This window comes from Heterodontus francisci, chromosome 22 (genome assembly GCF_036365525.1).
Source record: "Heterodontus francisci isolate sHetFra1 chromosome 22, sHetFra1.hap1, whole genome shotgun sequence".
Lineage (NCBI taxonomy): Eukaryota > Metazoa > Chordata > Chondrichthyes > Heterodontiformes > Heterodontidae > Heterodontus > Heterodontus francisci.
Genome location: NC_090392.1, coordinates 46,135,032 through 46,158,512, shown reverse-complemented (window position 1 = coordinate 46,158,512; position 23,481 = coordinate 46,135,032). Strand labels below are relative to the sequence as shown.

The window sequence follows — 23,481 nt, the reverse complement described above, 5'->3', positions numbered from 1 at the left end:
AACATTCCAACAGAATTAAAATGCTTAACATAAGTTTCCAGCCTCACCAAAATTGCAGCCTATGTACTTTGGAGCTGGACAATCACCAAACGAGATCAACAGGCTAGCTTCAGAACCCAGTGGGTCATCAAATTTATATGTGTATTCTGATATTGTAAATCACTAAAAACAGATTATCCTCTCACTTCTCTTATTCATGATTATGGGATTTTGATGTACATAAATTCGCTGATCTGTTCCTACATAACAACAGTGACTACATTTAAAAAATACTTCATTGCCTGTGGAATGCACTGGAGAACTTTGAAATGCATTACATAAATGCATTTTTTAAATTCTGCAATATACAAAGAGTGAATACACAGAAAAAAGCAGCAGCAGGATTTCCCTCCCTCAAACACACTGTCAGTTTGATCCTGGCAGCAGTACAACAGGCTAATGTTACATAAACTCCTATTTTATTTATTTATTTTTTTATTTAGAGATACAGCACTGAAACAGGCCCTTCGGCCCACCGAGTCTGTGCCGACCAACAACCACCCATTTATACTAATCCTACATTAACCCCATTTTCTCTACTACATCCCCACCATTCTTCTACCTACACTAGGGGCAATTTATAATGGCCAATTTACCTATCAACCTGCAAGTCTTTTGGCATGTGGGAGGAAACCGCAGCACCCGGAGAAAACCCACGCAGACACAGGGAGAACTTGTTATTGACGTCAGTAGAATCTTTTAGTCTATAAGTATATAGGCTGATTTAAGCGTGAGCAGTTAGTCTGGTGCGAAAATGGCTGGTCTGAGCGTAACCACCAGTAAGCCTGGCGTAACAATGGCTGGCTTGAGTGTGAGCAGCAGTCAGTATGGTGTGACACAGTGGTATTTTAGTGCACAACTAAACTCATTTCCCAGATTGTCCTGTAGTGATGCATCTTCAATGTAAGGACTCTTGAACAGTGCAACGAAAGAATGAGGGAATTACAAAGTATGTGACTCTCTCCATTAATTATGCCATGCCATACTTTGTTGGGAGCTTTTCAACTCTGCATGATTAACTTTCCTGAAAACAATGAGAAGTTACTCATCACAGCTTCATACCTCCATTCCTTTATCAACAGCAATTGCCTCTTTCTAGAATTAATGCCATTTTTCATGCTGCTGCCAATTAAATTTACTGGATCTTGCTGGAAAAATAATGGCATGTAAACAATGCACACTGTTATTAATGTGCAAATCATCCAGCAAGTTCACAAGATTAGAAATATGCCTTGGGTTATGAATCTCCAGACCTTGAGGTTGATTTATGCCACGAGGTTGTTTTTTTTTGATCAAGTGGCATCTCGCTTAGCTTCACCGTTATTTTTAAGAATTTGCTGAAATTACACATTAATCTATAATAATAATATGCAGTTTTTGTCTCTCCGAACTGTTTTTATTGGTCAGTTTAAGGGGTGCGTCTGTTGGTGGGTTAAATTGGTGGGCAGTGCTTTATAGTAACATTCAGATACTGAGTGTACCAGGTATAACAATTTTTTGATCCATCTGATACAAGGCACCTGCAGTAAGGTGTAAGGTCCTCTGTTTACAACTATGTGTGGCCACTTAGCCCATCATGTCTGTGCCAGCTGAAAAATGATCCACCCATTCTAATCCCATCTTCCAGCATTTGATCCGTAGCCCTGCAGATTACAGCACTTGAGGTGCATTTCCAGATTCCTTTCGAATGAGTTGAAGGTCTCTGCCTCAACTACCCTTTCAGGCAGTGAGTTCTAGACCCCCACCATCCTCTGGGTGAAAAAGTTATTCCTCATCTCCCCACCAATCACTTTAAAACTATGCCCCATCATAGTGAGATACAGAACTGAAACAGGCCCTTTGGCCCACTGAGTCTGCGCCGACCAACAACCACCTATTTATACTAACCCTATATTAATCCCATATTCCCACCATTCTCTTACCACCTACCTACACGAGGGGCAATTTACAATGGCCAATTTACCTATCAACCTGCAAGTCTTTGGCTGTGGAGGGAAACCAGAGCACCCGGCGGAAACCCACACAGTCCCAGGGAGAACTTGCAAACTCCACACAGACAGTACCCAAAACTGAACCCGGGTCACTGGAGTGGTGAGGCTGTGGTGCTAACCACTGCGCCACTGTGCTGCCCTGATTGCTAACTGGTCTCTTTGCTAAGGTGAATAGACCCTTCACCTCCACTCTATCCAGGCCCCTCACAATTTTATACATCTCAATCAAATCTCCCTTCAGCCTTCTCTGTTCCAAGGCGAACAACCCCAGCCTATCCAATCTTTCCTCATAGCTGCATTTTTCCAGTCCTGGCAACATCCTCATTTTCCCTGTCCTGGCAACATCCACGTAATTCTCCTCTGTATCCTCTCTAGTGCAATTACATCCTTTCTGTTATGAGGTGACCAGAACTGCACTCAATACTCAAGTTGTGGCCTAACCAATGAGTTATACAGTTCCAGCATAACCTCCCTGTTCTTATATTCTATACCTCGGCTATTAAAGGAACGGATTCCAATGCCTTCTTAACCACCTTTTCGACCTGTCCTGCTACCTTCAGGGATCTGTAGACATTCACTCCAAGGTCCCTCATTTCCTCTACACTTCACAGTATTTTCCCATTTATCATTTATTCCTTTGCCTTGGTTGACCTTCCCAAATGCATCACCTCACACTTCTCCAGATTGAATTCCATTTGCCACTTTTCTGCCCATCTGACCAGACCATCAATATCTTCCTGCAGCCTACAGCTATCCTCTTCACTATCTACCACACGATCAATCTTTGTGTCCTATGAAGAGAGATTGGGGAAACTGGGCCTTTATTGTCTAGAGTTTTGAAGAATGAGAGGTGATCTCATTGAAACCTATAAAATACTTAAAGGGATAGACAGGGTAGTTGCAGATAAGATGTTTCCCATGGTTGGGGAGTCGAGAACCAGGGGACACAATTTTAAAATAAGGGGGAAGCCACTTAGGACAGAGATGAGGAGAAATTTCTTTACTCGGAGGGTTGTGAATCTTTGGAATTCTCTATCCCAGAGGGCTGTGGAAGCTCAGTCACTAAGTATGTTTAAAGCAGAGTTTGATGGATTTCTAAATACCGATGACATAAAGGAATATGGTGATAGTGTGGGAAAAAGGCATTGAAGTGGATGATCAGCCATGATCGTATTGAATGGCAGAGCAGGCTTGATGGGCTGGATGGCCTACTTCTGTTCCTATGTTCCTCTGTCTTCCCAATGTTTAATTGGAGGAAATTTCTGCGCATCCAGTACTGAATGATGTACAGTAGTCTGACAATTTAGAGACATTGGAGGGGTCAGGAGAGATGGTGATGAGGTAGAGCTGAGCAAGGCAAGAGGGAGATGAGAATTTTTGTTTGCAGGTAGTTGTTATGATCTGGAATGCACTGCCTGAAAGGCAAGTGGAAACAAATTCATTGGTTACTTTCAAAAAGGAATTGGATATATACTTGAAAAGGAAACATTTTCAAGACTAAAGGGAAACAGCAGGGGAGTGGGACTAATTGGATAACTGTTTTAAAGAGCCACACAGGTTGGCATTGTGTCTGGACATGTAAACCAGTGTCTGTGGTCAAAACTTTTGAGGTCCGTGACCAGTAATTTCAGGGCTAAGAAATTTCCCATTGGTTTCTTCTTTCTGACCAGAACGGCTTTAAAATAAAATCGCAACTATCAGTTTCACAACTTAATTGGAATTTCTAAGCTCACATCTTTATCTAATGCTCATTAACACTCCTTTTCATATTTACAGCTAACAGGTGCTGAGCGTGAGAACAGCAGTTTCCAAACTTCGGACAAATTTGGGATTTTCCAACGGGTTCCAATTTTTTTTTAAAGTCTGCCAGAAAACCCCAAACTCATAGGAACATAGGAACAGGAGTATAGACCACTCAACCCATCAAGCCTGCTCTGCCATTCAATATAATCATGTTGGAAGTTCGAAAACTGCTGTTCGCATTCTCAGCAACGGTCGGGGGAGGGTGGCACAGAGAGAGACAGGCGGCGGGGGAAAGATAGAGAGGAAGGGGCAGAGTGAGAGAGGGAGAAGACAGAGAATCGGGGGCAGAGTGAGAGAGAGGGGTGCAGAGAGAGAGATGGGGTGCAGAGAGAGAGGTGGGTGCAGAGAGAGAGAGAGGTGGTGCAGAGAGAGAGAGAGGGGTAGAGAGAAAGGGAGAGAGGGGGCAGACAGAGAGAGGAGGGGCAGAGAGAGAGAGGAGGAGAGAGAGGGCAGAGGGAAGGGGAACACAAGAATTTAAGAAATAGGAGCAGGAGTAGACCATATGGCCCATCAAGCCTGCTCCGCCATTCAAAATGATCATGGCTGATTTTAGGATTCAACTCCACTTTCCTGCCTGCTCGCCATACCCCTTGATTCCCTAAGAGACCAAACATCTGCCTATTCCAGAGAGAGAGTGGGGGGGGGGGGGGCAGAGAGAGGGAGGGGACAGAGAGGAGGCCAGAGAGAGAAAGAGGGAGCAGAGAGAGGGAAGGGGGCAGACGGAGCTAGAGAGAGGGGCAAAGAGAGAAGGGCAAAGAGAAAGTGGGTAGAGAGGCAGAAAGAGAGAGCACCAACGGTGTACCACAGGGATCGGTGCTGGGGCCCTTGCTGTTTGTAGTGTATATTAATGATTTAGACGTGAATATAAGAGGTATGATCAGTAAGTTCGCAGATGACACAAAAATTGGTGGAGTCATAAATAGTGAGGAGGAAAGCCTTAGATTACAGGATGGTAAGATGGGTGGAGCTGTGGCAAATGGAATTTAATCCTGAGAAGTGTGAGGTGATGGATTTTGGGAGGATGAACAAGGCAAGGGAATATACAATGGATGGTAGGACTCTAGGAAGTACAGAGGGACCTTGGCGTACTTGTCCATAGATCACTGAAGGCAGCAACACAGGTAGATAAGGTGGTTAGGAAGGCATATGGTATACTTGCCTTCATTAGCTGAGGCATAGAATATAAGAGCAGGGAGGTTATGATGAAGCTATAAAAAGCTAGTTAGGCCACAGCTGGAGTACTGTGTACAGTTTGGGGCACCACAGTATAGGAAGGATGTGATTGCACTGGAGAGGGTGCAGAGGAGATTCACCAGGATGTTGCCTGGGCTGGTGCGCTTCAGCTATGAAGAGCGACTGAAAAGGCTAGGGTTGTTTTCCTTAGAGCAGAGAAGGCTGAGGGGGGACATGATTGAGGTATACAAAATTATGAGGGGCATTGATAGGTTAAATAGGAAGAAACTTTTTCCCTTAGCGGAGGGGTCAATAACCAGGGGACATAGATTTAAGGTAAGGGGCAGGAGGTTCAGAGGGAATTTGGGGAAACATTTTTTCACTCAGAGGGTGGTTGGAATCTGGAACGCACTGCTTGAAGAGGTAGTAGAGGCAGGAACCCTCACAACATGTATGAAGTATTTAGATGAGCACTTGAAACGCCATAGCATACAAGGCTACGGGTCAAGTGATGGAAAATGGGATTAGAATGGTTAGGTGCTTGATGGACGGCATAGACATGATGGGCCAAAGGGCCTGTTTCTGCGCTGTATAACTCTATGACTCTATGCCAGAGAGAGAGGGTGGAGGCAGAGAGAGAGGGGCAGAGAGAAAGGTGGGGGGGGGGGGAGGGGGAGAAGAGAGAGAAGGAGGGCAGAGAGAGAGGATGGAGGCAGAGAGAGAGGGGCAGAGAGAAAGTGGGGGGGGAGAGAGAGAAGGAGGGCAGCGAGAGAGGGTGGAGGCAGAGAGAGGGCAGAGAGAGAGGAGCAGGAAGAGAGAAGGGGCAGAGGGAGAGAGGGGCAACGAAAGAGAGAGAGGGGCAGAGAGAGAGAGAGGGGGCAGAGAGAGAAAGATAGAGGGGGCAGAGAGAGGCAGTCAGGGGAAGAAGGGGCAGGGAGAGAGAGGGAGGCAGAGAAAGAGGGGAGAGAGACAGAAAGAGGGAGGAGAGAGAGAGAGAGAGATGGGCAACAGAGGGAGAGAGGGTGAGAAAGAGAGGGAGTGGGGGAGAGAAAGATTGGGGAGAGAGAAAGAGTGGGGGCATGTGATGAAGACATAGAGAGAGAGGGAAACATCGAGAGAGAGCGAGGCATAGAGAAAGAGGGGAGACAGAGAGAGAGAGGCAAGAAAGTGGTATAGACGGGGCAGAGAGAGAGCAAGGGGGCAGAGAGAGAGGGGAAGACAGATAGATAGATAGATAGATAGATAGATAGATAGATAGATAGATAGATAGATAGATAGATAGATAGCGAAAACAGAGAGAGAGGGCAGAGAGAGAGTCAGGGGAAGAGCAAGGGAGAGGGAGAGAGATAGGCAGAGAGAGAGAGAGGGGGCAGAGAGAGAGAGGTGGGACAGAGATAGAGGGCAGAGAAAGAGAGGAGAGATACAGAAAGGGGGGAGAGAGAGAGAGAGAGACACAGAGAGGGGGGAGAGAGAGAGTGAGAGAGGGGAACATAGAAAAATGGGGGACAGAGAGCAAGGGGACAGAGAAGGGGAGGAACAGAGTGAGCGGGGGTATAGAAAGAGAGAGATAGTGAAAAGAGAGACAGGGTGACAGACAGGAGGGGCCAGAGAGAGAGCGGGGTCAGAGAGAGAGGGGGACTGAGGGGGGGGGGGACAGAGACAGAGAGGGGGACAGAGAGAGGGGTGACGACACAGAGAGGGGGGGAAGACACTGAGAGGGGGGAACGACACGGGGGGAACAACACAGAGGGGGGAACACCACAGAGAGGGCGGCTAACAAGACAGAAAGTGGTGGACGACACAGAGGGGTGGGGGATGACACTGAGGGGTGAACATGACAGACGGGGGAGGCACATGGGGGCACACAGAGAGGGGTCACTCAGAGAAGGGGCACACAGGGGGCACGTGAGGGTGACACACAGAGGAGGGGTGACACAGAGGGGGGGGTGACACAGAGGGGGGGTGACACAGAAGGGAGGTGCACACAGGGGTGATACAGAGGGGGATGACACAGAGAAGGGGTAAACAGAGGGGGGTGACACAGAGAGGGATGACACCGAAAGAGGTGGCACAAAGAGGGAGCGGGAGAGAGACAGACACAAATAGATAGAGGAGATCAAGATCAAGTGTGTAGGCAGACATTGACTACTTGTTCAAGCAAAAATAAAATGCCAAGAATCTCAATAAATCAGTGTCCAACATAGTGATGAGAAAGTAAGTCAATAAACTAATCTCATTTAAAACTTCTTCTCGAAAATGCACATTTGTTGTTGTTTTGATTGATGGTACGATAAATGTTTAATGACTTTATCTTTCTGAAATTATGTCACCGCCCCCCCCCCCCCCCCCATGTAAGACAAAAATTGTAATTCCACCCCCCCCCCCAACACAAAAGGTTGGACATGCCTAGCAAATAGGTTATTTTAAAACACAGGTTTAAAGGCTTGTGTTATGTAAACTCATTTTAAAATGACAAAAGTCACAAAAGGATTCATTTCTACACTCTGGCACACATTACTTTCACTTGGAACAAGACTTCAGTGAGATGTTGAAAGTTGCGGGACTTTTACTTCCATACAAATGTCGTAATTCCGCTGAACCATTTGGAATTACATTGTTCCAGAACATGTACTGAAGGGAAAACAGGTTGAAATTCCAAGGAATCTCCAGAGCTCAACACCCTAAGTTCCTCATAAATACAGAAGTATGGTATAATGCAGCTGAGTGATATTAGCCAAAACAGGATGCTGCTGACCCATAGAATCATAGAAAGTTTGAGGCACAGAAAGAGGCCACTTGACCCATCATGTCTGTGCCGGCCAAAAAACGATCCACCTATTCTATTCCCACCTTCCAGCATTTGGTCCGCAGACCTGCAGCTTACGGTACTTGAGGTGTATATCCAGACCGCTTTTGAATGAGTTGAGGGTCTCTGCCTCAAGTATACCTTCAGGCAGTGCGTTCCAGACCATCACCACACTCTGAGTGAAAAAAGTTTTTCCTCATCTCCCCTCTAATCTTTCTACCAATCACTTTAAATCTATGCCCCCTCGTCACTGACCTCGCTGCTAAGGTGAATAGACTCTTCACCTCCACTCTATCTAGGCCCCTCACAATTTTGTACATTTCAATTAGATTGCCCCTCAGCCTTCTCTGTTCCAAGGAGAACAACCCCAACCTATCCAATCGTTCCTCATAGCTTCATTTTTCCAGTCCTGGCAACATCCTCGTAAATCTCCTCTGGACCCTCTCTAATTCAATTACATCCTTTCTGTAATGCGGTAACCAGAACTGCACACAGTACTCAAGTTGTGGCCTAACCAATGAGTTATACAGTTCCAGCATAACCTCCCTGCTCTTATATTCTATACCTCGGCTAATAAATGGAACAGATTCTATTTGCCTTCTTAACCACCTTTTCGACCTGTCCTGCTACCTTCAGGGATCTGTGGACATTCACTCCAAGGTCCCTTACTTCCTCCACACTTCACAGTATTTTCCTTTAATTGTGCATTCCTTTGTCTGTTTGACCTCCCCAAATGCATCACCTCACACTTCTCCAAGTTGAATTCCATTTGTCACTTTTCTGTCCATCTGACCAGACCATCAATATCTTCCTGCAGCCTACAGCTATCCTCCTCGCTATCTACCACACGGCCAATCTTTGTGTCGTCCGCAAACTTCTTGATCATGCCCTCTACATATACGTCCAAATTGTTAATATACACCACAAAAAGCAGTAGACCCAATACTGAACCTTGTGGAACACCACTGGAAACTGCCCTCCAGTTGCTAAAACAGCCGTCAACAATTACCCTTTGTTTCCTGCTACTGAGCCAATTTTGTTTCCACCTTGCTGCATTTCCCTGGATCCCATGGGATTTAATTTTTTTAACCAGTTTGCTATGTGGGGCCTTGTCAAAATCTTTCTAAAATCCATGTAGACGACATCAATTGCACTACCCTCATCTATCTTCCTTGTTACTTCTTCAAAAGATGATTGATCAAGTTGATCAAACAAGATCTTCGCTTAACAAATCCATGCTGACTATTCTTGATTAACCTGTGCCTTTCTAAGTGACAGTTTATCCTGTCTCTCAGAATAGATTCCAATTATCGGCCCACTTCTGAGGTTAGACTGACTGGCCTGTAATTATTCGGTCTATCCTTCGCTCCCTTTTTAATCAGAGATACAACGCTAACAGTTCTGCAATCCTCTGGCACCACACCTGTATCCAGTGAGGACTGGAAAATGATGATCAAACCCTCTGCTATTTCCTCTCTTGCTTCTTTTAACAGCCTAGGATAAATTTCATCTGGCCCTGGTGATTTATCAACTTTCAAGGATGCTAATCCCATTAATACTTCCTCTCTCCCTATGTTTATCACATCCAATACTTCACATTCTTCCTCCTTAACTACAATATCTGCATTGTCCCCCTCTTTTGTAAAGACAGACGCAAAGAATTCATTAAGAACCATACTAATATCTTCCACTGCGACACATAGGTTACCTTTTTGGTCTTTTATGGGCCCTACTCTCTCCTTAGTTATTCTCTTACTCTTAATGTATTGATAAAACATCTTTGGGTTCACCTTGATTTTGCTTGCCAATGTTATATATATATATGCACACAATAGTTAGTAAATACAATGTAATGGAGAGTTTTAATAAACCTTAATCTATGATGAACTGTCTACAATTCCTAACAAAATCCAAAATAAAAATGTATTATGTTTCAATGACTATGTTAGAAACAGTCATTTACTGATTTTTGCTGCAAATTGGATTAAAGGACAAGTTTTACAAGTATGTCAAAGATCAGTAACTGCAATCTGCATCATTTACAATCCAGTTTGAGGGCAGATAACCTGAGTGGCCAATGCCATTTGAAAGTTGTCTGTATCATATAACATTATGTTAAAAGTGCACCTTTGCTGACAGCTAAGACATTTGGCTTGGACATAAATTGGTTAGTCTGGAGTACAATCTTACAGATAGTGACTAAACATTTTGTAACTGACTGCCTCATGCAAGTATAACAACTGCTCAACATATTGCAGAAAAGCTTTTTGTTAATAATTATCTTGTCAGATCTGAATCGGAATCGACAGTGATAGACTGAGATATAGCCATACGATAATTAAAGGGAATCAATTTATTGGAGGAACTGACCTGTAATTGTGTTTATCCAATTTTATCACTAGCTTTGGTGAGTAAATGACATTTTATCCATGAGAGATGTTGTTGTTTTTGTATTTTAGAATCCAGGACCTCGTTTAACAGCCTGGCAAGATGAATAAACTAGTCTTGGCTATCTACTGATAATCTCTCTGTCCCTTCCTGCCCCACTCTGCTTTTCTGTTTTACATGACGCTTCTGAAGTATTATCTGCTCCATCCTATAAAATTCACCTTTTTTTTAGATCACTGGCCTTTTGTTGGCTGCCCTGTCTTCAAACGCATAGAATTATAGAAAGTTTATGGCACAGAAGGAGGCCACTTGGTCCATCGTGTCTGCCCCAGCCAAAATAAAAGTCATCAGCCTAACCCGGCTTTCTAGCATTTGCTCTGTAGCCCTGCAGGTTACGGCACTTCAGGATATCACTAACAGGTGGAGAAGTTGCAGAAACATTGACCATCATGGATTAAATTGTTTTGTGACAATAACAATGTAAGAAATGGTCCATCTTCCTATTGCTGATTTTTCTACTGCCTCACCTCAATAACCACAATAACAATCTTTTCCTTGAGTTTCATGGTTTATTGGATGAATTTGCAATCCTGACACAATGAATCTACAGAAGTCATTCGATAAGATCCATCTAGCACCCCGTGACATGGTGTAGCTAGCTTTATTCTGACAACAAAAGTAATTTGCATTGGCATTGCATATTTTGCTTGCTAGCTAGCCAATACAGTCATGCTGCTCTCTATTGATGTTTGCATGCTTAGCTACTTTATAGGGAGAGCTATGTTTTAAATCAGACTGTATTTTAGATTGGCTATACACTATATAAACAGATTAATTGCCTCCATGTCCGTGGCTGAGTCAATAATTTTGTCAAATGTCCATGGTGCAGCATGTCGGTGCCTATCCCTGGGCACAATAGACCGAATGACCTCCTTCTGTGCTGTAGGATGCGATGACTTAGAAATCTGGCACCAGCCCAGCAGCCCCTAATTTAACAGTAAATTACTGCACCGCCACTATTTGAATCAACTGCGTACAGTGAGCCTGTTGTTAGGCCTGTATTTTAAATATCTACACATGATTATTTGTGAATGTTTAATTTTTTTTCCCTCCCAAAAAGAAAGTTTAAGGTCAGCTGTATAAATGAAAGTATGGAATGTGCCGCAGCTCTCCAAAGCAAACTGTGACCTTTCAAAAAAATCATTTAAATGTGGAAAACTTAAATGGAACTGGAAGGGGGCGTTGTTCAAACTTGCTGGCTGTGGTTTGTGTGAGTGTTTTGTAAGCTGGCCAAGAAGAGGAGGCGAGGTCACGGGCTTAAATAATTAGTTAGTAGCCAGACTACAAGAAGCGATACACAAACAGGACTTAGGAAATGGCCAGGATTTAATCATCTCACTGTATACACGCTGAGAGTGCACAGTTACAAATACATAATTAATGGGCGCACATCCAAAAAATCAACCAGTTCGTGATTCGTTAAGAAAAACTTTCCGATTTTTTTCCCCAAAGTTGAAATGTGTTTTGTTTTACTTTTATCCGGAAAGACTCAGAACTATTCGTCATAACAAAAAAAGAAAATTGGGCAATTAAAGTGTTTACAGGTTAATTAACTTCTTCACGCTCTCCCATACAAGTGTATAGATATATATATAATAAATACATTTTAATATAAGCGGACAATTTTCAACAAACTATAAAATGTTCGGTGAGATTCAACTATTGAAAATGGATATTTAAAGTATTTCATTCAAGTAAATGTATATATAATCGAGTAAATCTTGAAAAGGGGGAAAGCAATAAATCATTCTCTTTAATATCTTTCAGCTCGTTTTATTAGGCACCAAAATCAAGCTCAAAATGACCGGAGTCATCTTATAATATTTAACAGAATAATCTGTTATTTGCACTGTAATCACTTAGGAAAGTGCCCCGGGAAAGTCATTAGATCCAATGCCCCAAACTAGCCTGATTCACGGTCTCCAGTGATTGTACAGGGTCCCCGAAGATTTGCGTTTCCTGAGCTGTAGGCTCGCACACAGCCGTCTCTTTGTTTCTGTCTCTCACACACACTATTTTTACACGGTGAAGGTTTGCAGTCGAGTGTTTAAACCAGACAAACCACAAAGTAGAGCAGAGCCGTTCTGAGTTGCTGCCACTGTGCTTTGTCTCAGTCTCTAGCCAGCAGACACCTCCATCCCGACTCACAGCCTCACCCCGTCCTTGTAATACACAATGAAACCTCAAGGTATGAACAAAAGACAGTTTGGGTTTCGGAGTTATTTTGAAGGTGGAAGGGGTGGATTATGATAAAATGAAATTCACTTCCTCTAAGTCCTGGGACACTGTGGATCCCAGTTAGCTATCGCTGTGGACGTTTCTGGGTAATGTTTCTGTTACTGGACTGGTAATCCAGAGGCCTGGACTAATAATCCAGGGAACATAAATTCAAATCATGGCAGTTTAAAAACTTGAATTTTCTTTTTTAAAAACCTGGATATAAAAATCAGGTATCAGTAAAACTGACGTTTGAAGCTGTTGTAGTAAAACCTTACTAGCTCACTGATGCCCTTCAGGAAAGGAAACCTGCCGTCCTTTCCCTCTCAGACCTATATGTGACTCCAGTCCAATGCCAATCTGGTTGATTCTTAACTGCCCTGTGAATATAAGGCCCACCACCATTTTCCTAGGACAACTAGAGATGAGCAATAGATACCAGCCTTGCCTGAAATGTCCACATCCTGAGAATAAATTTAAATGAAAGGAAAGAATACATCAGAAACCCAGACTCAAATTCAATGGGATTCAGTTATGTCACTGAGCAGCAGGCAGACCCTTCCCCCTCAGCTGCTATTTTTGGGGAGTGAAAATCCAGACATTATTTTCAATCATTTGATTATATTTTTGTTTATACTGCATCTTTAGTTGCAGTTATACCTCTATTAATATGACCCAAAAGGCCTGGTGCCAAATGTAGTTTGAAACACCCCTGTTATGCTGCACTCTGCCTAGCAGGTTACAATACTGTAAATGTGTTAGCACACAGATATGGCTCATTCTTTTAAATATTGTGAGAATGCAGGAGGGAGTGCCCAATAGCTCGCCACATGACAAAGACTCTCCAGTCAGTGCCCTGGCAAACCAGCAGACCACCAAAACACTGTTTAGATTTGGGTATGTGCCCAATTGGAGTTATACTCCACACAGTGCCAATTCCAAGTGGTGTGCGATTCTCCTCCTAGGTAGCCATCTCACACATAATCGGCTCTAGTGCATTTTGAATGAAATCGAATACCAGAATTACACTGCCATTTTTGCCTCAATTTGTATCTAGAACCACTTGGCACCAATACAAAACTGCTAATGTAGCTGCAGTGTTGCATATCTAGATGATTCAGTACCTGTGATATTGGTGTCAATGGAGCATGGCTCCTGTGCAGTTAGTGGCATTCCCAGTGTAAATCTGCCAGAATCACCAAATCAGGTCACAGGGAAAACCTGGTAAAAACAAATCTTACCAACAACAACTAATATTTATATAGCACCTTTAACATAACAAAATGTCCCAAGGTGCTTTACAACAGCATTATAAAGCAAAGTTTGACAATGATAAGGTGATATTAGGGCTGATGGCCATAAACCTGGTCAAAGAGATAGGTTTTACAGAGCATCTTGAAGGACAAAAGAGAACTAGAGAGGGAATTCAAAAGCCTAGGGCCTAGGCAGCTGAAGGCACAGCTACCAATGGCAAAGAAATTAAAATCGGGGATGCTCAAGAGGCCAGCATTAGATGAGTGCAGATATCTCAGAGGGTTGTGGGACTGCAGGAGATTACAGAGTTAGGGAGGGGTGAAGCCATAGAGGGATTCGAAAACAAGGATGAGAGTTTTAAAATTGGGATGTTGCTTTAACTAGTAGTGTAGGTCATAGGGAATTGACCAGGTTTACACCGCTGCACAAAATACTGCAGGGTGATTTCCATGTCCTGACCATCCCCTTTGCACTTAATAAAGCTGTAAAAAAAACACAAGATCCTAATTTTCTTATGCGGTTGAGCAGGGTGGGGGAAGAACAAACAAAGTAATGTTGAACCCATACAAACGATTAATTAGACCAGTTAGAATCCTGCACTCAGTTTTGTGCACCTAAGATTAGGAGACATGTTAAAGGCATGGGGAGAGTGCAGAGAAGTTCACTGAGAGTATGCTAGGAATGAGAAACTTTAGTTATGAGGGTAGACTAGAGAGGCATGAAAACAAATGAAATTGAGAGGGTATTCGATGCAGGCTTTCAAAATTATGAAAGGTTTTGATAAAATAAGTTGGGGGAAATCATTTGGAATTTATGATAAATTTATGATATCAAAGGAATAAAGGGAGAGATTAGGAGGATTTTTTAAAAAACTGAGGATTATTTGGACATGGGATTTCCAACCAGAAACATTGGGTGAAGTAAAATTCACAATAACTTTTAAAACAAAAAGGGAACATTTTTTGAGAAATAATGGTTCATAGGGAAAGGGCAGGAAAATTGGACAAAGAGGACAGCTTTTTGGGAGAGACACCCAAAGAGTGATTGTAAGGTTTCAGCTGTAGGTCAATAGCAGCCCTCTCGCTAGTCTAATGTATGTTTTTTTACATTATCTAGGCCTAACATTACAGCAACAAGCAGTATATGGTCAGAAGATTGTGGGTTCACACCCCATTCCAGAGATTCAGCACAAAGTCTAGGTTAACACTTTCATGCAGTACTGAGGGAGTGCTAAACTGAGACCTCAGGTGCATATAAAAGATCTCATGACACTGTTTCTCAGAGCAGGGAAGTAATCCCCAGTGCCATGGCCAATATTTATTTCTCAATCAACATCACAAAAACATTATTTGGTCATTATCAAGTTACTAATTGTGGAATCTTGCTGTGCACCAAACTGCTGTCATGTTTTCTACATTAAAACACTTAAAAACTACTTAATTGAGTGTAAAGTCACTTGGGTCGTCCTGAGGTTATAAAAGGTGCTACATACTGATCTTATTTTGCTATATAATTCTATGAAAATAATTAGGCAAAACAATAGTCCCGTCCATGAACCTATAAATTGAGAACGTTAGGTGCTGCAAACTGCACACTTTCTTAACAATTCGCTTTGAACTTGTTGATTCCTTGTGGCCATTCACAACGCAGGGTAAAAATAAGACAAAATGCTGGAAAGACACTCCACTCCCACCACCATCTTGGCAGTGAAACACTCCAGAACCAAGTGTCAACCGGCATTGCTCTATCACATCGGCTGTGTCTTTCTGTTCGTACAATCACTTTTTATGTAAAAATACTGTGATATATTCACTGAAATTTTACCCGTAAACACCTCCGGGTCAGTGTGACCTCCTAAGAATGAGCGGCTTGGTACAGTATATACTGGAACGAGCTGAGTTGACGGGTCGAAATTGCCTCCTTCTGTGCTGTAACCATTCTATGATTCGACATGAAACAGATATGTACGTTGCAGTGTGTGGGGGCTGGTGCATGGGAATACCTGGTTATGGGTAAAGTCAGCATCCGCAACAGAAGTTTTCCATGGAGAAGGAAGTGTCAGTGTCAATCCGAATTAAAATATTTTAGAGAGGCAGAAATAAAAACGATGGAATTTAACAAATTGGAATGCACAAGACTCAGGGACATCCCGTTTAACCGTTCCGAAGAAGGGTCACTGACCCGAAACGTTAACTCTGCTTCTCTTCTCACAGATGCTGCCAGACCTGCTGAGAGGTTCCAGCATTTCTTGTTTTTATTTCAGATTTCCAGCATCCGCAGTATTTTGCTTTTATTTTACCGTTTAACTGATGCCCTGATTGTTTAAAGGGAATAAATTTCACGGTTCAGAGTTCGACAGCAGCTGCTCGCAGGAACGCACGGGCCGATTGCCATTTTGTATCTGAAAGGAAGGTCTAAGGTGCTCGAAGCTGAACCTGCCCGTATGAGGGGGAGGGTGACTCCAGTTAAGCATACACTCCCCGATCTCTGGTTACTGGGATTAGCAAGGAAAATTCTGGGGAAATCCGGGTCGAACTGCAATTGGGTCCAAAAGGACGCAAGAGTTCTGCTGCTATTTAAAGCTATGGTTTGCCCCGCGTCTGCATTACTGCTGCCTGACCCCATTCTACTCGGACATAGTACATCTTAGCACGGAATCAGACCAGATTAGTGGATTTATTTGGAGAGGCACTGTAAATATTTGAGTTCGGATTCAACATAGGTCCCTGTCACAATGGGCTGTCATATGCCCGGACAGCGTGGCTCAATTCGGCCGAGCCGAGCCGGGAAAAAATGTAGGGATTCACCCGCACTGTGAGAGGGACTTCACTACAGGCTCGGCCTTGCTGTGATTTCACTTCATTTTGGAATTTATATTAAAAGCAAATCCCAGAATGGAAAGTTGCAGCCTGGTTCAGCCCGAAAGAAACAGTGAGGAGAGACATTTTCAATCAATTCTCTATAGATCTAACAAACAAACTTAACCACTTGATTAAACCTATTTAAAATATCCTGAATATAACTGGAATGAAAGGGGATATGGAGGAGGTGTTTCTGTTAATATTCTCAGTTAAATTACTGAATAGTGGGACACACGGCGCTTACCCCAGGGCTGGTGCATGTTTGGAACTGATTGTTACACAATACTTGCTTGGCTGAGATTCGCTGTGTCCCAGAGCAGGAACAATAAGCACACACTCCTATTAATTAAGAAGACAATGAGAGTTTCTTTTTCTATCAATAATGAGTGGAACAGATTGCTTCTGCTTTGTACGGGATACCACCTGTCTCGCAGTGAGTACAGCCATACAGCCAGCGCTCCCCTCGAGTCCACGAACTCCATCTCTCTGCCTGATGGGGTATTTGTTCAGTCTCCACTTGGACAAATAACACAGCGCGGGCTTGCAGAAACCCTATTAAAGCATCAAACGTTGGGCACTGATTAGCTTTTGTCTGGGTAATGCACCTTTTATTTTAGAATTCAGGTAGAGGCGAAGGTCTGCTGAATAGAAGCGAGTGGAGTGTGTATTCTGTTGCTTACACAATACACGCACCTGCAAACAGCGCCAATCACCCCGTTAAAAGGAGGCTGGAGCGATTTCTGTCGCAGTCGAAACACTGATCCATCATTCAGTAACGCTTGGGGATTGTTAGGTTACACCATCTTACTCGGTTGGTGAAACTGATAGCTCGACTGTCGGATCTGGAAATCCATTTTCACATATTATTTGCATATCCTACACAAATCCCAGATCCATTCCTAGTTTCTCTCCTCCTCTGCAGAAGATGTTGACTCTTGCTGGCAAGTGACTTGCTAGAAATACTCCCCACCCCTGCCCCTTTCCGATACCTTGCTCAAATGGTCAATCCTTACATCTAGGATTAAATAGGAAGCGTCAGACGCTTCATGGACAGTGGAAAGCTCCCGATGCTGTTCTCCCCTGACTATGCACTTTCACAGAATCCTAGAATGATACAGACGGAGACCATTCAGCCCATCATGTCTGTGTTGGATCTTTGAGAGAGCTATCCAGTAGTCCCATTCTCCAACGCTTTTCTTAATGCTTTCCAAATTATTCCCTTTCAGGTGTTTCTCCAATTCCCTTTTGAAAGTTATTATTGAATCTGCTTCCAGCACTCTTTCAGGAAGTGCAATCCAGATCACAACAACTCCCTGAGTAAAATAATTTTTGGTCCTGTTACCACTGGTTCGTTTGCCAATTACCTTAAATCTCTGCCCTCTGGTTACCGGCCCTTCTGCCACTGGAAATAATTTCTCTATGTTGTCTTATTCCTCTTATAGTCTATGGAAACCCTTCATAATTTTGAACATGTGTAATAAATCTGTTTTTAACCTTCTCTGCTCCAGGAAGAACAGGCCCATCATCTCCAGTTTATCCATGTAATTGCCACGTATCCATGTAATCCAAGTACTACATCCCTGGTACCATTCTGGTAAGTCCCTTCTGCATCCTCTCTAAGGCCTTGGCATTCTTCCTAAGGCATAGTGCCCAGAAATGGAAACAATACTCCAGGTGGGACCTAACCATTGACTTAAAAAGGTATAGAACATGAGAACATAAGATATAGAAGTAGGACCATGCCATTTGGCTCTTGAGCCTGCTCCACCATTTAATATGATTATGGCTCATCTTCTACCTCAACTCCAACTTCCTAAACTCTCCCAACATCCCTTAATTCCCTTTGTACCTTTAAATCTATTGATCTCTGTCCTGAATGTACTCAATCACTGAGCAACCACAGCTGTCAGGGATAGAGAATTTCAAAAATTCACAACCTTTTGAATGAAGAAATTTCTTCTCATGCCAGTTCTAAATAGCCAATCCCTTATTCTGAAAATTGACCCCTAGTTCTAGAGTTCCTAGCCAGGGGAAATATCTTCCCAACATCTTCTCTGTCCAGCATCTTAAAAAAATGTTTCAATGAAACCACTTCTTGTTCTTCTAAACTCTTGGGAATATAAGTCTCGTTTACTCAATCTCTCCTTATAGGACATTCCCCTCATCCCAGAAATCAGGCTAGTGAACCTTTGTTGCACATCCTCTAAGGCAAGTATATCCTTCCTTCAGTAAGGAGACCAAAACTTCACACTGTACTCCCTTGCTATTGTATTCTATGCCTCTGTTTCTGAAGCCAAGGATCCCCTTTAGCTTTTTTTTAAAAAACAAACTTCTTAACATGCCCTGGGGCATTCAAAGATTTGTGGATGTGCAGGTCTCCCTGTTCCTCCACCCCTTTAAACTTGTAATATATGAGAGATTGTACTGCAATAAATGAGACTATGCTGCAATAAGTGAGACAGTGCTGCAGTAAGTGAGGCTGTGCTTTGGTATATATGATGTGTTTCTGTTGGCCCAAGTGAAGTGCAGAGATCCTCTAATGGCAGCAGCAATGCTGGCTATCAATTCTTTTGCCACAATTGCTTGTCCTCACAGGCCCATGATACATTTTTGTACCTATCAACCTGCAGGGATGCTCCCTTGTCCACTGTTGATGAACTGTGACTTTCAGAAACTGTACACACAAACCTGTTTATTTCTGTTGCAGCATCGAGCAATGCAAACTGCTTTTAAAAGAAGTATTTTGTAACATGCAAGGGGACAAAAGATCATCTCAGCTTTAACTGAGTTGATTTAATATTTTGCTAGTGAATCTTGGCACTGTTCACAGTAAGTCAGATAAGATCAAGGACAGGAACATTATATCATGTAAATAAATTAGAGATACTTCAGTAAAATAATGTTTCTTAAATTTATACTGATGGCCAAATGTGATGCTCCTTTAAATCTGAAGTCTTTATTTTGCAAAAGTAAGGAGATAAATGAATTAATGTTAAAATGTTGCCTGAGAGTCAGACATTCAGGAAAATGGGGAACAACTGCAGAAATGAGGATATGTTTGTTACATTGCAGATGCTGTAAGGATGCAACAGTGAGAGGAAGGTTTTACTCATTGCTCTCAGTGATAATGGAGGGAAGCACTGAGTTAGGAGGAAAAGTGAGGAGATAAGCGTCTGTGGAGAGTGAGTTAATTAGAAGTGCACAAAATTATTGCGGATATAGTATTAATATCTGCTGTTAACAAATGGTGTCTCACATCATTACCGGGTTTGTGAGTGAGCTATAGCACCGGTTGAAACTCTGGAAAGCTTAATCCTGTTTATAAAAGGTAGCCAGAGAGAAATGCGAGCACCAATCAAGATGAAGCACATGACTTTAGATGGTGGGGACCAGAATTCAGGACAGGCAAGTGATTGGAGAATGGGAATCCAGAGAGGAAATTATTTTATTTTCAAAATGCAGACGGGTCCAATTTGGATTTAGCATTGATCATTGTATCATAAAGTTTAGGCAGACTATGGAAAAGGACAAAAAAGAATCCAGTGCAAGAATTAACTGGAGGAAAGCCAACTTCAATGGGGTAAGAATGGAGCTGGGGTGAATAAATTGGAGTCAAAGCTTGCAGGAAAAACAGTAGCTGAACAATGGGCTACCTTCAAAGAAGAGATAGTTCAGGCATAATCAAGGTATGTTCCCTTGAAGGGGAAAGGTAGGGTAAACAAATACAGAGCACCCTGGATGGCAAAAGAGATAGAGATTAAGATAAAGAATAAAAGGTGTGCTTATGACAGATGCCAGGTAGAAAATACTATGGAGAAACAGGCTGACTATGGAAGATCCAGAGAGGAAGTGAAAAAGCAAATAAGAGAAGCAAAGAGAGAGGATGAAAAGAGACTGGCAGTTAACATTAAAGGAAATCCCAAAGTGTTCTATCGAGATATAAATAGTAAAAGGATGGTAAAAGGAGCTGTTGGGCTGATAAGGGACCAGAAAGGGGATTTATGCATGGAGGCAGAGGGCATATCTGGGGTATTAAATGACTACTTTGCATCTGTCTTTGTCGAGGAAGAGGATGCTACCCAGGCAATGGTGAAAGAGGAGGTAATTCAGACATTATAAAGGTTTAAAATTAATAAGGAAGATGCATAAGATAGGCTGTCTGTACTTAAAGTGGATAAAAAACCAGGACTAGATGAGATGCATCCAAGGATTCTGAGGGAAGTGAGGGTGGAAATCACGGAGGCACTGGCAATAATTTTTCAGTCTTCCTTAGACTCAGGGGTGGTGGACTGGAGAATTGCAAATGTTACACTCTTGTTCAAAAAAGAGTGTAAAGATAAGCCCAGCAACTATAGGCAAGTCAGTTTAGCTTTAGTGGTGTGGAAACTTCTAGAAAACATAACTCGGGACAAAATTAATAGTCACGTGGATAATTGCAGATTAATTAAAGAAAGCCAGCATGGATTTCTTCAGGGAAAATCATGTTTAACTAACTTGCTCGAGTTCTTTGAGGAGATAACAGAGAGGGTTGATGAGGGCAATGCAATTGATGTGATGTACATGAACTTTCAAAAGGTGTTTGATACAATACCACACAACAGACTTGTGGGAAAAGTTATTGCTCATGGAATAAAAGGGACAGTAGCAACATTGATATAAAAATGGCTGAGAGACAGGAAACAAAGCGTCGTGGTTAATTAATGTTTTTCAGGCTGAAGGAAGGTTTGTAGTGGAGTTCCCCAGGGATCAGTGTTGGGACCCTTGCTTTTATTCTAATTCATTCATGGGATGTGGGCATCACTGGCCAGGCCAGCATTTATTGCCTATGCCTAATTGCCCTTGAGAAGGTGGTGGTGAGCTGCCTTCTTGAACTGCTGCAGTCCATGTTGGGTAGGTATACCCACAGTGCTGTTAGGAAGGGAGTTCCAGGATTTTGACCCAGCGACAGTGAAGAAACGGCAATATAGTTCCAAGTCAGGATGGTGTGTGACTTGGAGGGGAAATTGCAGGTGATGGTGTTCCAATGCATTTGCTGCCCTTGTCCTTCTAATTGGTAGAGGTCATGGGTTTGGAAGGTGCTGTCTAAGGAGCCATGGTGCATTGCTGCAGTGCATCTTGTATATGGTACACACTGCTGCCACTGTGCATCGGTGGTGGAGGGAGTGAATGTTTGTAGATGGGGTGCCAATCAAGCGGCTGCTTTGTCCTGGATGGTGTCAAGCTTCTTGAGTGTTGTTGGAGCTGCACCCATCCAGGCAAGTGGAGAGTATTCCATCACACTCCTGACTTGTGCCTTGTAGATGGTGGACAGGCGTTGGGGAGTCAGGAGGTGAGTTACTCGCTGCAGGATTCCTAGCCTCTGACCTGCTCTTGTCGCCATGGTATTTATATGGCTACTCTAGTTCAGTTTCTGGTCAATGGTCGCCCCTAGGATGTTGACAGTGGGGGATTCAGCGATGGTAATGCCATTGAATGTCATGGGGAGATGGTTAGATTCTCTCTTGTTGGAGGTGGTCATTGCCTGGCACTTGTGTGGTGCGAATGTTACTTGCCATTTATCAGCCCAAGCCTGGATATTATCCAGGTCTTGCTGCATTTCTACATGGACTGCTTCAGTATCTGAGGAGTCATGAATGGTGCTGAACATTGTGCAATCGTCAGCGAACATCCCCACTTCTGACGTTATGATCGAAGGAAGGTCATTGATGAAGCAGCTGAAGATGATTGGGCCTAGGACACTACCCTGAGGAACTCCTGCAGTGATGTCCTGGAGCTCAGATGATTGACCTCCAACAACCACAACCATCTTCCTTTGCGCTAGGTATGACTCCAACCAGCGGAGGGTTTTCCCCCTGATTCCCATTGACTTCAGTTTTGCTAGGGCTCCTTGATGCCAGACTCAGTCAAATGCTGCCTTGATGTCAAGGGCAGTCACTCTCACCTCACCTCTTGAGTTCAGCTCTTTTGTCCATGTTTGAACCAAGGCTGTAATGAGGTCAGGAGCTGAGTGGCTCTGGCGGAACCTAAACTGAGCGTCACTGAGCAGGTTATTGCTGAGCAATGGACTGCAGCGGTTCAAGAAGGCAGCTCACCACCGCCTTCTCAAGGGCAATTAGGGATGGGCTATAAATGCTGGCCTAGCCAGCGACGCCCACAGTCCTGAATGAATAATTTTTAAAAAGTGCTGATTGATGGTATTGTTGATGACACCTTCCATCACTTTACTGATATATATTAAGGACCTAGATCTTGGTGTACAGGGCACAATTTTGAAGTTTGCAGATGATACAAAATATGGAAGCATTGTGAACGCTGAGGAGGATAGTGTAGAACTGCAAAAGGACATAGATAAGTTGGTGGAATGGGCGGATAGGTGGCAGATGAAGTTCACCACAGAGAAATGTGAAGTGATTCATTTTGGTAGGAAGAACATGGTGAGACAATACAGAATAGAGGGTACAATTCTAAAGGGGGTGAAGTGGGGGGGCGGTGGCGTACTGGTATTGTCACTGGCCTAGTAACCCAGAGACCCAGGTATTGCTCTGGGGACATGGGTTCGAATCCCACCACAGCAGAAGGTGGAATTTGAATTCAATTAATAAATCTGGATTTTAGAGCTAGTCTAATGATGACCATGAAACCATTGTTGATTGTTGTAAAAACCCATCTGGTTCACTAATGTGCCGTCCTTACCTGGTCTGGCCTACATGTGACTCCAGATCCACAGCAATGTGGTTGACTCTTACATGCCCTCAAAATGGCCTAGCAAGCCACTCAGTTTAAGGGCAATTAGGGATGGGCAATAAATGCTGGCCTGGCCTGCGACACCCACATCCCATGAAAGAATTTTAAAAAAAGCAGAGGGACCTGGGTGTATATGTGCATAAAT

The 23,481-nt window shown here is 43.2% G+C and overlaps 1 protein-coding gene across 6 annotated transcripts in view; it reads right to left on the bottom strand.

The window, feature by feature from the left end:
• The window catches only part of fli1 (Fli-1 proto-oncogene, ETS transcription factor), an 88,221-nt gene that overhangs the window by 30,816 nt on the left and 33,924 nt on the right, over positions 1–23,481 (bottom strand). The gene's annotated exons all lie outside the window — the stretch shown is intronic.